The sequence below is a fragment of the Mycetomoellerius zeteki genome, unplaced genomic scaffold (genome assembly GCF_001594055.1).
Source record: "Mycetomoellerius zeteki isolate Tzet28-1 unplaced genomic scaffold, Tzet1.0 scaffold223, whole genome shotgun sequence".
Classification (NCBI taxonomy): Eukaryota; Metazoa; Arthropoda; class Insecta; order Hymenoptera; family Formicidae; genus Mycetomoellerius; species Mycetomoellerius zeteki.
In genome coordinates this window covers 1,889,592-1,907,679 of record NW_017257198.1, presented here as the reverse complement: position 1 = coordinate 1,907,679, position 18,088 = coordinate 1,889,592, and the positions used below count along the sequence as shown (strand labels likewise).

The 18,088-nt window shown below is 34.6% G+C and overlaps 1 protein-coding gene across 2 annotated transcripts in view; it reads left to right on the top strand.

Moving 5' to 3' along the window:
* The first annotated feature begins 3,905 nt into the window (after window positions 1-3,905).
* Window positions 3,906-18,088, top strand: part of LOC108723164 (uncharacterized) — a 35,301-nt gene continuing 21,118 nt past the window's right edge. Inside the window, exon 1 of one of the 2 annotated variants that reach the window (XM_018448704.1) lies at window positions 3,906-4,346. The gene's annotated coding sequence lies outside the window, so the exon portion shown is untranslated. Of the gene's footprint in view, window positions 4,351-18,088 lie in introns of both variants that reach the window. The other variant, XM_018448702.1, reaches the window with a different exon arrangement.

The following is an 18,088-nucleotide window of genomic DNA, read 5'->3' as shown; positions in this document are numbered from 1 at the left end:
TATATATATATTATATATATATAAGAGAAGGAATACAGCATCAAATGTTAAACAAGGATGATATATTATTTATCCTTGTTGTTCACCAAATAATAAAGAAGGATAAAATGATACATTATGTCATGAGTAACTCAAAACGCACCCTTTGTGATTGTCTCATATATGATTTTACACATTTTTCCTTTAAATTTATATATATATATATATCTGACCGCCAAAGTTTTTCTTTAATTTTAAATACTTCATACATAAATATAAAAATATATGTTTAAAATTGAAATATAATTTTTAGAATATTTTTTTATAGTTACAAGATTAGTAAAAATTGATTCAATAATAACTTTAATTAGAGACTTGTATGATAAAAAGAATTGTGATTAGCATAATAATTTTGATATTATAATTTTTTATTGCAGTATATTTATACATATTCCAGAACTCTGAAATATTAGAACAACGATAACGCGATACATTTAAATTTAAAAAATATCTAATCTCTTTATTTTTTGGAGATTTAGAAAATATTCGATTTTATAGGACTATAAATTCCTTTCAGTTTATTTGACCAAAAGTTTAAATTTTAAATATTTTTAAGTTCAAAACTCGGATTCAAAGTGTTCATTTTACCTCCATTATTATATCCGGGAAAAAATGTTTCATATATAATTATGTAATTATATATAATTAAATTATATATAATTATATATGTATAAAATATGTCCATTATGTAACATTTTTTCCCAGGTATCTTCTTGTATTTTGAGTTGCACTTTGTGTACATCTGTAATGCGATAATTATCTCTTAATAGCTTTGTGAATATATAGTTTGACATATATATTTTTAGAATTTAGATGATTGCATCGGAATTATATAGGTACATCATGCATCTAGTGGAGATTGAAGTGTAATCGCTCTTCGAACGTAGCGATGAAAAGTTGGAAGAAGAAAATATACTGGTGGAATGAAAAAAGAACAAATACCAGCGGAATGTCCAGTTTTTGCGTGGCAGTTACTTATCTTAAACGAGCTAAGATTCTCATATAGAATAGCGGAGAGGCTTTTCGATCCTTAGTCGCAACTGAGACGAAACACAATGCTGCTTCCAAAGACGAAACGCAATGCTCATCATTCTCGAACAAACGTAATTGCGATGCAGCAACTATAAACTCTTCATAATTTCACCGGCTATTTGTTCTTAATTCGTTACATTTGTTTTTACATTAATTACAGAATTATTTATCCACGCCTGTCAGTTTCTTTGATTATTTCTAAAATCATTTTATTCTATTTTTATTGTAAGCAGTTTGCCTTAAAATTCTTAGAAATAATAAAAATAATAGAACTTTTGTTTTTTTTATTAACCTTTAGACTGCCGACATTTTTTATTAACCTTTAGACTGTCGACATTTTTTCGTTAAAATAGTGGTTTTTTTCTAGAAATTTTTTTTATATAAGTAACATACCCATGGCGCAGAATATTGAAATTTATACAGAGCCATAAAAGTGGCTTCCCCGGCAGGGAACGTACGATCAAATAAAAAAAATTTTTATTTTCTCAAAAATAGTGTATTTCAGGGTTTTTGGTATCACTGATTCCAATTCTGAGCGTAGATTAATATAAATGAATATAAATGTATAGACTCATGCAGAGATCTTTCCTTTAGCATTATCCAGAGCGACATAGACATAAAAAGTTTATAGCTCCTTTTTGACTTTTCTTTTTTGTTTGGTTCTTAAACTTATTTTTTGTATTTTTTTACTTTTTTCTTGTTTTATAATTTTTTTACTTTTTTATATTTTTTACTTTTTTTGTATATTTTTCAATACTTTATATATTTTTATATATTTTGAGCAACATACACATATATATGTTTAATACATAATTAGTATTTAAAATGCCACCAAAAATAGTATTTTAACCTACACTCAAGAACCACAAAAATAGCTTTCCCGGCAGTCTAAAGGTTAAATTTATCAATTCCTATAAAGTTCGAAATCTTGTAAGCATTTATAGTGCAATTTAATTTATTATAGTGCAATATATATCTTTCGATGAAATGTACAATTACTAATAAAGTCTCAACAATCATTTATGCCATCCTTCTATTGTTGAACAGGAAGCTGCATCGTATTACGCTAATTATTACTCTATTTCTAAATCTATTATCATCGTTCGTTTATTCTTGTGTTAATTATTCTGAATGTTATTATATGTTATACGCTAAAATAGCGCGAATAATGACGTTAAAGAATACTTAGTTTCTCGAATGCAGATGTCGAACAAAGTTTATCAGTTGCCATGTCTACACGAGGAAAACACCAATCTTGGGTATGGTGCCCTTTTTCTATCTCACACTAACAAAGAACAAATGTCAGTTGGTTTTGAAACCGACGTACGGAATCTTAATGATGTCTCGTCATATCCGACAATGAGCTTCGGCGGACTTAGACCTCCAACCGAGCATCTCAAGTGGAACAGAATATACTATGTAGTTTAAATAAATTTTTTGATTATGAAATCATTTTACGTAGTATTATTAATTGTGTAATTTTTGACTCATTTATTAGTAATTATACAATTTTCAGAAACGAAGATACGAGTGCTAACAAAATGATTTATGTGAATTAATTATTTATTTTTATATGAATTTATTACTGATTTCAAACATGTTAATAATAATAGTGGATTTAATCTCGTCGAAAATTTTGGTCGTAATTATTTTGAACATTATTTATAATTATTAAACAGATGTTTCTCAGTCCATAAACTGGTGACGTATAATATGTTATTAATTAAACAGTGTGTTTAATGTATAAGTACAATACATAATTAATTTTACTACAATAAATTTTACTACAATAAAAATATATAATATATAAACGATAGAAATATTAAATTTTTTTACAAAATTGAATGTAATTATTACAAAATTTACAAAATTAGTGCAAAACTATGTGCGTATTTTTGTATTTTATATTGTAAGTGTATTTTTTATAACATAAAATTTTATAACACAAAATTTTTGTGAGAATATTATATAAGAGAAGCGATAAGTAATGTTGTTAAATGATAATTATATGAATATTGCTACTTAATATCATGATATTTATGGAGAGAATGGTGAACTGAATACCGGAGAAAAGAAAATGATGAAAGAAGTGACATCCTACGAAAAACCTGTAGGTGTCATTGGCTTAAAAGGCCCGTGAAGAAGTTTAAATTACTGTCAGCTGTGCGATAGCTATTATGTTTTAATGCAATTAACCCATGATAATCTCTGCACTATTGCTACATGACAATATCAAAATGAATTATTCCTAAATCTTCTTGAATGTTTTTTCTTGCTATATGGCAACGTATATAGTATTACTAATAGCATAAAACGTTTGGTAAAATTTATCGCACTTAACATTAAAAAATTCTTAGCGATAGATAATATCATTTTTTCGTTACAATGTTTTTCTATGTTTTACTTTATTCTGTAACGTTGAATTTATTTCTATTAATATATTATACGCATTAAATACATAGATACATAATTTTTTTTCTCATAAAGTGTGTTATTATCTGTAATTTTATAGTATTTCTGTAATTGTTATCTGTAATTATTGTTTTTGTAATTGTTATAAACTTAGATTTTAAGACAGCATTATGCTGATAGGCCTCACTTTTTTTGAGGTGCATTTCTTCTATTGTTGCATATTATTTTATACTATACATTAATTTATACCTGTCTTGTTAATTTTTGTACTATAATAAAAATTATTATTATTATGTAATTAATTAATTTTAAAGGGAAATTCGTGCATGTGTGTGAGCGGGACGGGAGAACATGCGGTGGGGGAAAGAACGAAAGAGCGGAAACATGCGCGGGAGAAAGACGCAACGAGGGACCGTAGTATGACGAACGCGAGGCAACCGGCGACGATGGTGCGGGCAGTCTGCGCACGGACATCGATCGAGGTTCACGTTCCATCCACTCCCCGAAATTTCCGATTGTTTCTCGAGTCGCGATTACCGATACGTCACGTACAACAAGAAGAAAGATAGAAGAAAGATATAAAGAGGAAAAAAGAAAGAGAGAAAGTAAGAGAAAAAAGAGAGAGGGAGAGAGAGAGAGAGAGAGAGAGAGAGAGAGAGAGAGAGAGAAACATGCCGCGGTATCCTATGCGGCAATCGTGAATTGCGTGCGCCGTGACAGTGCGATGACACCTGTGCCTTTCCGAGAGGAACGAACCGTCAGTATCGCAGCTGTGGGGGTGTTTTTCCACGCTGCACCATAGGAATTTTGTATAGCGACCGGAAGACGTTGGTTCACCACTGTCTTCTTCACGTCCGGCAGAGGTAAGTGTATCCGACAACGATCACGTGACATTTCTATGAAATAAAAGGAGTATTATATACTGTATTAATTAATTTATCACCTATTGCTATTTTTTGATTATTTAAACGCAGTGGCGCTTAAGCAGCGACAATAGCGAATTAATGCAACTCTGCAACCCCCTTCTGTTAGTCTAGATATGATGAACCATTACTGCGATATTTTCTTACAGAAATCTAATACTGATCAATTTAATATTGGCCAATTTATTATTGAAAGATAGTAATAAATTATTTATTTGGAGTAAAAGTATTAAATAACAGTGTTTTTAACATTTAAAATATGTAATTAATTATAAGTCTTTTAATATTAGCCAGTATATAAAATTTCTGTATATATAAAGATATAATAGATTTTGCACGTAATACAACTTTTCAATTTATTCTTAATGATGTGGCTGTTATTTAGTACAAATAATGCATATAAAAATTGATAATATCGACAAATATTGTTAGAAAAATACAATGTTATCGCTGAAGTGTTTGTATCAACAGTTTTGAGCAATTGAATCGGTTGTCAGCAATTATAGTTTCTGAATATGTTTTCAGAAAATAAAGGTATTCTGTAACTCTTTGTAGTCTCTTTAACAAAAGTTTCTATCATTCTTCAATGAATTAGATTCTAACAATATATTTCGGGTGTGTAAATATTAATGTCACTCTCTAAATTTCTTGGAGTGAAATCTCACACCAAAAGAATTAAAATACTGCCATTATTTAAAAATAGTGAAAAATTTTCACGTTTCAATAAGTGGCAGATTTTCATTCTTTTGAAGTGAGATTTCACTCAAAAAAATTTAGAGAACACATCAACTGGTATGTAAATAACATATAAAGTCTCAGATTGAAGGAAGTATTGCCGTGACAATTTATACATTGTCTTAATATATGCTGAAATCCGGTAAAAAAAAATAATTATGAATTAACGATGGGCGAATTTTCAATTTTCACGTTATTGTGGAATATCACAGTTTTTCACTTTTACCGCAACGCCTCATGAAAATAATGACTTTCGAGTGAAATATTTTACTGTAATGGGACGATTATAATTTCAATGTTCTCGCACTTGCAATCTCGAACATGATTGTGAAACATCTACGGCTGCGTTAGCAGTGGCGATATGCGACAGACAATAATGGTTAATTGGTAATAACGTCTGCAATAAGACGGGCACGATCGTGTATCTTCACGCCTCTTCGAGAAGCGCAAAGAGAAATGCAAAGGGAATAGAATTACACACATCTCGACAGTTAAATAAACAGATTTCCTTGTATTTTTTAAACAATTATTAAAAAATTATATTTTTAAAATATTGTCTGTTAAATTAGGTGGAGATATTAAATTGATTCAAAAGTTGGTCGTATTTGTCAAGTAAATTTGAAAGCAAAGTTACATATTTATAAAGTAAATTGCCGCTCTTCTTCTTCATCTAGAAAGATTTATTTCACAAGAGTTGATTAAAGCAATTGACCAAAAGGCGCATCAAAGTTCATGCTCGTTGTTCTAAATTTCGCCGATAGTTAAGAACGGAGCTTTTGTTCTTTAACTTGTGAGATTTATTTCCATGAAATACTTGTGCCTACTCGTCTTTGTGTTTTTCAGAGTCATCTAGAAGTGCCTTTAAAGCAATGTTTCTCATATTTTACCGCGTTATACATTCGGGAAAACTTCAAACTCATATTTAATAAATCACGCGTTCTATGTTAAACTGGGAATAAAGGTAAAATTATAAAAAGATCGATAGCGACGCATTCATTTTACTGAACTATAAGCACTCGTATAAATTACAAAGCACGTGAATGCGATCGATTCGCTTTTATACCTATCGCAACGCCATTTCACACGTTCAGTGCATCATTGTGATCATATAAACTACGTCATGTATACGTACTTCCCAGAACATGTAATATTAATTCATCGTAATTTAGCAAGTTTACGTTGCAAAGTGATCGTCCTCCCATACTTTTTGGTATATTTAGACTTATTACATACAATATGTAGTACAAAATCATCAATATCGCACATTTTTGGGTGGAACGATTTCTGCTAAATGCAAAAGTTGCTACCGGATGTGAATCTGAAATGGGATAAAGAAACGGATAAAGTTACAGCAGATTGGAGTGAAGCGCGCGCGTATATACAGGCCTGTTCGACAAAGTGTTCCTTGTTCCAATATAAGTATTATCGTGATTCTCGGTATCGAAATTATGCACGACGACGTACGTCGTGTAATGTAACACGCTTTCGTTAATTTTTACGCTGCGATTATTTCACAGGGCAATTTAAATATGACAGTACCTCTGTGTAAAAATTCAAATTAGACGCGAAATCTTGTTATCTTTTCATCTTTAATCCCCATTGACAAGGCTAGCTTAATAGACTCGCGTGCAATAACTTAGTCGACGTACAAGCAATATCTCGTGTTTAATATGCAAAGGTAGCGAATGGTTCCACTTAAATCGTGACGAGTCGCTTTCGCAAGGATTAACGATTACCGTCGCTCTCTAGGAATCGCCGTGCCTGCCTCCAAAGCGAGCGCCATATTCACGCTGTATCTCTCGTCAACGTTTTTGTAAACGTTATTTTCTTGCGGAAATCTCTGGTGGCCATCTGTCAGAGGCACTCCGCTCCTGTGCGCTCCGATGCGCTACTCGCTAGGTCGCGATAACCGCGGTAAACCTGCTCGACGCGTTCTCGAGTTTTTAATTGCGTTACTCGCGATTTACATTACGATGGAGCAATCTTTCTCGTTGATTTTAATCGGTTCGAGAAATCCTTGAAGCGTTTAAGTTAACTTGTGCTCTCCCATTAGCCTCAATAAAATTAGGCTTTAATATATCATCAATGTTACATCGTCCGTTTCAACCTGATCATTGAACGAAACGAATCGTATTCATACGGTATAAATGCAATGTTAAAAAGATATGGGCGTATTTAATATAACATGTTTTTTCGATATTATGACACATTATTACATAACGCAAATAAATATATATAAACACGCACAAGCGAATTTAAGAGATATAATCTTAAATATCGTGAATTACAGAAATTACTTGAAATACGCAACTTGGATGGGCAACTTTGCGTTTTAAACTTAATTTACTTAAAATTACCACTTGGTGGCTTCATCCATTTTATGTAATATCGTCCAGTTATGCAACAATTTCTGCAACAATTTATTTTTTTTTCCTCTTTTCCTTTTGTGAACTGTAATTTAGCGTTATTCATTGAGATGGGCGAAGCTGAGTGCATCGAACTCGGCGCATCGAAAGTAAGCGCAACGATAGGTCACTGTTACGTGTGGGATTCATTATAGATTTTTACGAGGGTTACTTTCTTCCACAGGCGAGAGATTTACAACCTTACGCCTCATTACGTACTTCTAATCTTACGATTTATGGGTTACGTCATGTATGTTCTCATGCAAAATTTTCCGTATAGATAATATCGTTGAGAGAAATTGTATAAATAAGCAGTATATCTTTTCTTAATTCCGAGAGTAGTGAAAATAATTAAATATCATAAATGCGGACGTATTATAAAATTAGCGCACAAATAGAAGTAATAATGTTTTGCGAAACGAATAAGCTCGGCTTTAAAATTTAAAAAAGCAAAATGAATTTGAACATAAAACAAACTATATTTCATTCAGAGATATCTTTATTTTGTAGTGTAGAAAGAGTAAATATACATAGCAGGAATATAACTGCTATAAAAGCAGAGAAAATTAAAATTCATACATCGTTTTACACAAGTTTGATATATTGTTTATTGTTTTACATTCAGTAAATTAAAACAGAACAACAATTTGTATCGCTTTAGGTTTGACATTTTGTTTATTGCTTTACATTCGATAAAAAATATTACTTTTTTTTTTGAATGACGCGAAAACGACAGCTCCGGAAATTCCGGAGTGTTGCTGATGACGTCCCGCGATGCATCGCTGCATTGCTGTCGGGCGCGGTACGTTGTCGAGCAAATAAAAGAGAAAAAAAAATTGAGAGAAACACAAATGCACGGTCGCTCCTATCGTAAATCATCGTCGAAAATACAATAATATGAGAGGGAAGGGATACGCGCTCGCGCCATAAACCAAATCGCATCGGTTGACTCCGCTTGACCTTTGAGTCCGGTTGACCTTCTTAAAGAGCTTTTGTGCGACACATTTTGGTCGCTTTATGCCTTTTTCGACAGATCCCATCGCGCGGGGCCACCAGTTTGCAATTTTAAATAGATGCGTCTGCTAAGATATCCATTGAGGTTCCGCAGATTTGAGAGATGATAGGCTAGATATGCAGAGCACATCGTCTCGTTGGCCTCGAGGGGCGGATTATTCTGGAATTTTGATATTCAACGATGAGACAACAAGAAATTATTATATATAAACAAGTTATTAATACTTCAATTTGTGTTAAAACAATATTAACAGTCTTAATTAGAAGTGGTATTTTTTTATCACTAGTATTTTAAATACTAATGCATTTAATTTATGATTGCGTGTTGCTAATTTTGAAAATTATCTGATACTTTGCTATTGTGAAGTTAGTGTTAGAAATTCTTGCTAAGCATTTTACGCTTCGAATAGCCTTGATATGACTACACCAAATAATTATATGAATAATGTGCCTGACTTTTCAAATGCTAGCTTTCGCTTTTGTTCCCGCTCGAAATAGTCCCGCCTGTGCCGAATCACGCACGCGCGATCATAAATTGATAATATCAGTGAATTAGTTAACGCGGTCGAGTTGGTTTGCATAGCGTACAGTACATAACTGTAGAATGCAATCGCGTTGTACACGCGCATACGTATCAGCTTATTTTGTTATCCTAAGCAGCTATCTAACCAGCGTATCTTGGAATACTAATCCAACTTTCAGAATTACTATTAATATACATTAATATACATATATATATATATACATATATTATAATTATAACTATTCATTATTTCTTGTTTACATCGAGAGATCATTTAGGCCTATAATACGAATATAATATATATGTTATAAACAATGGCATAACAATTTTATTATTGTTTAATTAGCATTAAATTTTGATCTAATTAATTTAATTGAACGAGGAAATCAAGAAACGCATTATTAATTAAAAAAACAGTTTATTTAACGAAATAAAAATATTTTCATCTTCATTTCTATCAATGCGGATTAAGAGGATGCTGGAGTGACCAAATTATCACATTACAGTCGTATAAAAATCTTCGAATTGACTGAACGGAATAAAAAATTCTTTTATAGGATTAAAGTAAACGCAAAATTAGGAGACGGTGCAGTGGGTTTTATACTAAAATCGAAAGAATGTTAAAAAATTTTTTAATTTTTTTTCGATTGTAGTACAAGGTCCACTACATCACTTCTTAATTTTGGGTCTACTTTAATCCTGTAAAAGGATTTTTTACTCCCCTTTCAGTCAATTCGAAGATTTTTATACGACTGTAATGTGATAATTTGGTCAATCCAGCGTCCCTTTAACTTTATTCTTGGTTTAATTTATTTTTTGTCATTCTCAGAACTGGATTTAATTTACTTTTTTGTCTTTCTTAGGAGAAAGATAAAAGTAAGTTAAAGCGAGATTAAAGTTAATCTATATTGATGTGTAGAAATGGACATTGGAGTTGTTCACAGTGTTAGAAACGCGCAAACGACCAACGTGCAATCGTTTTCGCGTACGTCACTCAATCTAAACAAAATCTTCCGTCCATTCTGCAATCGCTATTGTTGTAAGAGGAATTCACTCTGCTTAAATGCATCTCGGACCACCTGAGTGACCAGAATAAGGCGGCCTACGGCGAGATTTCATCGACCTTCGTTACCTATTATAATCGTTCCAAGCGTGACACTTGGACAATAACGCCTCCGCGACAATATAACGTCGCACCTGTTCACAATCGATGAAAAAACGCGGAATACCTATGCATTTTATTAATGCATCTATTTACCAGTACGTAACAATTTAGACTCAAGAGCGTAAGTCGGGAATTTTATTTTTATCGCCTTTCGTCGCTACCTCCTCCTCTTCCACCACGGTCTTGACCGCTCTCGTGCTGCAGTTATCAGATCGTGCTGTACATATTGGGATACTTTCTCGGGCCCGTCTCGCGTCTCTCAACATTCATGTCGCGCCACTCCGCACCAGAGCCTGAAACTGAGTGAAAGTATTCGGAATTCTTGCGGTCAGTTTGAGTCGCGGGCTCGCCACCGAGGAAACTTACGCAACCCGTAGAGTAACAGGTGTATTGCATGTGCAATAACGTGTCTGAAGGGATTCAGAGATCGTTTGTACGCATAGGCGGAACGGACATACTACTATTGCTACGTGATGCGAGACACCTCAGAAATGAGAGTCACAAAGCGTAATTGATAAATTATTTCGTCGTAAACAACCCCCCTGCGGACGTAGCCAATGTCGTTAATTGAATATTCGCATCAAAGCGATCTTCCGTGAAATTCACCTCCAGGAAACTCGACATTTGCCATCGCACTACAATCGAGAGTTAACGTTACAGTTGGCACGTCGCGACAATGACATCGTCTCGAAAGAAAATTGCGTAGATAAAAATCTTTTCGGGCTGCTTCTCAGTGATTTCACGATTTCGCGATTTCGCGAAGACGCAAGCTGAAGCTCATTCTCACGATCGCTCGGTATAAATATATCGCGCGGACTCCTACCGTACGATGCAGATAAAGCTGGTTATGCATTACTCTGATTTTACATGAGTCGTTGATTGCAAACTTGTTGCGACAGTTAATCTGTATAATGATACCATATTGATATCATTATCTCAAGGAACAAACAAAATCAAGTCAAAATGGCTTTATTTTGATATCGTAAAAGTAAAACAAATTATTTTTTATTACAAAATTTAATTGTTTATTGACGTTAATATAACTGTTATAAATAATTGTCTATTGATGTTAAGAATAAAAATTAAGTCATTTTGATTTTTTTGTTGTACCTTTTGTGTGTACCTTGGAATATTGTCGTTGTGCAAATATTATATATCATAAAATAGCTGCGCAACGACATCATAACAATAGTAAACTGTCGTTAAGAGTCGTAAAGAATCCGGGGTACAAGGTTGCAATCTAAAGAGAACAAGTTAAAATAGTGTCAATTTGACACATATAGACCGATTAACAGAATTTATGTCATTTTATGTCATGATTTAGTCAATAATATTATTTTGACTTTCTTTTGTCCTTGGAAAGAGTTGCCATATCTGAATTACGAGAAAAGATTATATACTTTTTCAAAAAAGATGATCTGAGGATGGAAGGAGAGATGGTACATTCTAAAAAATAGCGGTATGAACTTAACACCATGCATGCGGTGTTTATATAATTCTCACTGTGTTGGTGTTAAATTAACACTAATATGGTGAGAATTATATAGACACAACAGGGGTGTTAAATTCCGACATTTTCTTAGCATATAATTTTTTTTTATTAAATGTAGATATATTTAGTTTCAAAAATAAAATTTCTGAAACGCCATTTTTATCAATAATTATTAATATAATTTTATGAAGTTTTAATTAATAACCAAAAGTTTTACGACGTCAAAAAGAGTACGGCTGGTAATCTTAGTCGCAAGTCAATCTCAAACTTGTTGCGATAGTCAATCTGAAGCATCAATGGCGCTATTAACGCTTCAGATTGATTGCTGCAACAAGCTTGCGCTCGACTTGCGACTAACGTAGAACCAACTTAAAGAGACGAAACGGGATTAGTTTTTCTGCGGGTTCAGAAAACTAGCAAGGTTAAACGAGGCGCGATCCGAGAGTCGAAGAAGACACGAAAAGGATACTTCGCTGATCCACCGGATGCACGCGATCACTGCAGCGCGCGGCTCGTTCGACATGCATCGAGCATGTGCTCGATTCTGTTTTCGCTGCAGAGTGGAGCGAGAAAGCTTGCGTTTTCAAGCGAGACGAGAGCGCAAGGTTAATCCAGTCGCTCGTTCGATGCTAATCACGCTGCCCTCTTTAATCGCTTGAAAATCGCTCGACATCGCAGGTGTAAAATTCAACCAGAATCAACTACACCTTGAGATTTTCTTCGCAAGAAAATTTTTAAGAAATTCCAGATTTTCTTATCTTAAATGTTATATAATTAAATTTGTTTTAACTGCTTTTCTGCAGTATGTGTGGCACGTTAATATACAGAGAATATCTCGTTCATTATTATAATCTGAAATATCCGGCTTGTTAAATCAACTACAATTCAAGGAACACAAAAGTCAATAAAAAACTCAATATTACTTTATTTTAATGTTTAACGTCAATAAACAGTTAAACTTTGTAATAAAAAAATCATTTTTACTTTTATGACGTTAAGTCAGAATAAAATTATTTTGAGTTTTCTTGACTTGATGTGTTCCTTATAAATTACGATTATTACGTGAGTGAGAAGCACTAATATTTTTTTATGCTGCATCATGAACGTACTCGTTGCGTTACCATTAAGACGTAACTTTATACGAAGCCAAGAAAGTCGATTGATCCTGTTCACTCGCTCTAACAGAATTCTTTAGCTTATAAATAAATAATAGGATTTAGCCAATGAGAGGCGAAGCGGCGAACGTCATTGAAACAGTTCCGTGCATTGACCTCTTGTAGTTATCCGAGCGAGCGCTTAATCGCCGCGACGTAACTAAACGTAATTAAACATAGCGCGTATAGAACTGGATATACGAACCGGCTTAGAATTATATATTATCGCCCGATGCATGATCATACGTAACAGTACGCTCAGGTGCAAAACGTTCCAATTGCAAAATGTTGTGGAATACCTGTACATTAAATCATCATTCTCGCTAATAACATACGGTAACGCACCATTAAATTACCGATAACACTTGTAGTAATTCTAATATGCAATAATTACGATCAATTTTTACAGTACCGTCGCACGTGGACTGTTTAAAGCCTGTTTTCCTTAAATGCGAGGTATTTCGCGTGCCCCGCGTGAATTATTAACAGAGATTAACAGGCGTTACTTAGGTCGAAATCGTCGTGTCAACTATGCGATTAATTACGCGCTACTACATTCCTAACGGGTCCCTACGTTTACGCCGTAATGGACAGATTTGCGTTTACGTTGTTGTATTATGTCATTATCATGTTTGTGCGATATCACACTTTTCTACGAGTCCCGGGCGTCATCGGCTCTCCGTACGTTCGGATCTCTTTCGGATCGGGACGGGGTCAGGATTCGGCGGTGCGACAACGCACGCGAGAGAACCTCGAAATAGCCGCCGCGGGGTAGAAACTTCGGGTTATAGTTAGCTCCTCTTATAGTTAGCCGCTGACTAGCGCGCTGCAGAATGCGAAACGAGTATGTTTCTTTCCTCTTCCTTCTGCCGGAGCTCATTTCAACGCACGCGTGCGCATTTCCATTCCTTCCTCCTCCTAATTCTCGCTTCCAGACCTCGCTGATTTTTCTTCTCTTTTTATTACTTTCTCTTTTTTTTCTTTTTTTTTCTTTCCTTCTCTCCTCTAGTAGTCGCTGCGAGTATTCATATCTCTCTCTCTCTCTCTCTCTCTCTCTCTCTCTCTCTCTCTCTCTCTCTCTCTTTTTCTCGATTCGAACTCGCGCAGTAACGGAATCTCGCGCGAGAGGGTGGAAGGGATAAAATGAAAAGGAAACAAGAAAAGGGGGGAGGGCGGAAGGGGAAGGAAAAGCAGATCTACATGCCGTGGATGTACTCTCGATGCGACAGATATCCATCTAGAATACAGCCATCGCGGATGCTGGAAAGTGGACCGCGCATCCTACTGCCCATGCCGCGGGCAGCATTCACGAAGCATCGTTTATTTACATAAATAGATGACCATTTATACGTCCGTTAAATATTATATTCGCCTCATTGGCTGCCACGTTAGTTAAATATAATTCGCTTCGGGTGAGGTGTTTCCCGCCGACATGACTAATACGCCTTCGTATCAGCTACTGCAACCGACATCATGATATTCCAGCTTATTAATTACGCTCTCATTAGAAATAAATGATTGCTAAAGTTTATTAGTTGCCGTTAAAAGCACGGCAAATAATTTATTAAATATGAAGGAAGATGAGTTTATTACTAATAAATCTTTGCTTTGTAGCATAAAATTAATTTGTTTCGTAAAATTAATTAATTAATATAATTTATATAACTTGAACATTATATATAATTTAATATAATGTACAGTACAGTAAAACAATATAATATAATATATACGTTATGTAATTATCTTTAAAATATACCTACACGGCAATGATAATATTGCAAATTGACATCTCAACAATCTCGCGTAGCTCAATAATTCTCTCCGCTAATATCTTGCTTGCGAGTTTCGAGAAATATATCCAAAGTCTTACAAGGGTGATTAATCAAGCAGTGTTACATAGAGGTATTTAAATTGATTAGCCAGAAATACGCGAGAAGTAAATCCGTTCCATTCTTTTCGTTTTCGTCACATTACTTTATCGTCGTCGTAAATCGTGGTGAGAAGATACCAGCGTGACACGTACTAAAAGGTTTGTACACCTCCTAAGTACTCCTTTTACTCGGGGCCCAAATTATAACCAGATCGAACTATCGCATTTATCATGACCGACAGAGACATAAATTTAATCAACGTCGTACCTTTAACACCTCTGTGATGCGCCAAAGCATACGCACACGCTGTATCTATTCGCGTTGACGTTTGATACAAGTAACTCAGGTATTTAACTAAGATCGATATTCTTGTACAAGTATTGTTTGAATAAATAATTTGCATAAAAAGAATTACCAATTAATATTGTTGAACAAATTTTCTTGTTAAGATTACAAATAATATTATGTGAAAATCAGCTAAAAAGTCAACGCAAAGCAGAGAGGTTTTAGTGTCTAATCATATTTTTGTGTGAATTTTACGTACAATTTTCAATTCAAGCAAACTGCGCATCGATTATTTGTTGATTTAGAAGCACCGCTCTAAACTGAAACTGGAGTACATAATGTCACAAATTAAATTAGTAAGCAATTTATGGGTCAATTCTAAGCAGAATCGTAAGACTCGTAATGTGTTTTCGTAAAACTTGTATATAAGAACTTATGACTAGTATTCTAATTTTATGCGTATGTATCGTAAGACGTACGATTATTCATTGCAAGAAATCGTAGATATTAAATATCTACGATTTCTTGCAAATTTTATGGCTAATAAAAAGCTGTCTGCAAAAATATTGTATAAAGGTATAAGCACTTAAAAATTTTTACAAATCTTACAGGAATATGTTACAAGCTTTACGATTCTGCTTAGAATTTAGGCATTAATATTACTGATATTAATGAATTTAAAACATTCTATAAAGAGAATTATTTATGTTAAGATTATAAATGCATATAAATGCATATAAATGCAGTAAAAACTACTTTATATTATTGATATTTGAAAAAATTAATACGTGCTACACATATAAAAATATATTGCTTCATATCATATTTGCTTCGTGGAAAATTATTTTATACCAGGCCTGTGTCCAATTTGAGCTCCGGAGCCAAAACGCAAAGCCATTGACGCAAAAAAATTCAATGTATAATAAGATTTTAGATACTGTAAAATGTTGATAAACGTCACTCAAATGCGTATCAACGTTTTACATTGCAGTCCCCGAAATTTCACCCACATTGAATTTTTTTCGTCGATGGCTTAGCGTTTTGGCTCAAATTGGACAGGTCTGTTCTATACAAACAATTGTTATTACGCAGAATCGATATCTGCATTCTATATAATACTACAATTTGTTTAACACTTATAATATAAAATTGAACCAGTGAGAATCAATCTAATTAAGTAAGAAAAATCCTATATTCGCGCGAGCGCGCGCGCAGTCAAAACGGATCTTAAACATTTGGTGTGAATTTATTTATATTACATATTCAATTCTGCAAATCGCATGCCGAAGTCTCTTTTCAGCCTTGAAACGTAATCATAAACAGAGTAATAATATCACATATTAAATTGCGAAACAATTTATTAATACTAATGTTAATAAGCATTTTAGAAGAATATTAATAATTTGATGTTAATAAGAATCTTAAAAACTACGACTAATTTAACACTATGCAAAACATTATCCTTTTCGAATTATCCTTTTCCGGGTGCACATTTTAGTAATTTCCAATCCCTGTGTAAAAGACAGGCGGAAATCAACCGGAACCAACAGTATCATCCTTTACTCTCGGTCGAGGATGAGCAATCAAGCAGTGAACATCTGGCATTATTTTTTACGCTGTCACTATCGCAGCTTCCGGCCATTTTATACCTACCTATCTGACTGCAGTTCGCTTTTATGAATTAGCCGCGTCTGCTTTCCTCGATCGTTCCAAGCGCGAATCAACTCTTTCGTCGCGCTCGTTCTTCGTGCTTCCTACCTCTCCGATCCGAGGGTGTACCTCGATAGAAGCGCACTTTTACGCACCGGGATTCAAGTTCGCGCGCGCGCCTCCAGGTAAAACCGGCTGGTAAGCAGCTTGGTGTTGCACCTACACGTATCGCCGTGCAGCTAAATGAATTCAGACGGTTATAGCTACTGGATACGGAGATTACGCCGAAGGTAATCCCGATCGTATTCTGCAGGAAAAGCCGGCCTTCGACTCCGTCCTTTTTTTTCTCGATTTTCTCTCCTCCCTTCGTCGCTATCGTCGCGCTAGCTGGCCCTCCAGGCCAGCCCTCTCGTCCTGCCTTCCCTTCCTTTCGCTCTTACTCTTTTCCTCTTCCTTTTCTTTCCTTCTTTCTTCCTTCTCTCTTCCTCTCGCTAGAACCATAAGAGCGAACGGAGGAAGCGACCGATTAAGTTTTTGTTCGTTCGAGAATTAGAGGTCGAGCGAAGCTGATGTCGAGACGGCGAGAGAAGCGAAAGAAAGAGGAAAACGAGCGAGAAGAAGATAGGAGCGATCTGTGTTCCAAGGAGGAACGTACGCGAACCGAGGAGCCAATGGGCCGATTCCAGTTGCTCTCGATTCTCTCTCTATAATGCTGAGGATCGTCACGGATTCGGGAGAGCCTTTTCGCTTCACGGGACACGAGACCTTTATCTTCCTTCCCACGGCAAATCTTCTTTACCTTTTCCGCTTGCAACGCGTCTCGATGTTGTGCGCCGTTCGTTACGTTCTAAAACATGATGTCACTGGATACAACAAAACCGATACGAAGCTGACATCTTCTTTGACATCGCGACAGAATTTGCAATATCACGCAAACCGGCTACGAATAACTGTTTCGTGCTAATCATCACGTGGATACTGAATCTGGTAGTGAACTACAGAGTCTGATTAGTTGGAAAACGGTTCGCAAAATAATAATATGTTCTTGCACAAATTATTTTCCTTGACATAATTTTCAAGCTATCCGTCATTTGCGAAAGGCCTAATTTATTCATCGACATACGGCAGCTATATAATTTGTATTTAAGTATAGATTATATTAACCGTAACGAAGGAATATTTGCTCCGACACGACTGCACTTCATAGCAACATTATTTTTTATGACCTTTTCAGTATGCAATTCTTCATCAATAGAGGTCGGAATTAAATTATGCGGTCTTGGCATATCGGTAGTGCTCGATCGGAAACTTTTACTGGTATCACGCGTATTGTTTCGTTCTTTTTATTATGGATATCCGCCCCTCCTGAAACACAATATCACCCTTCC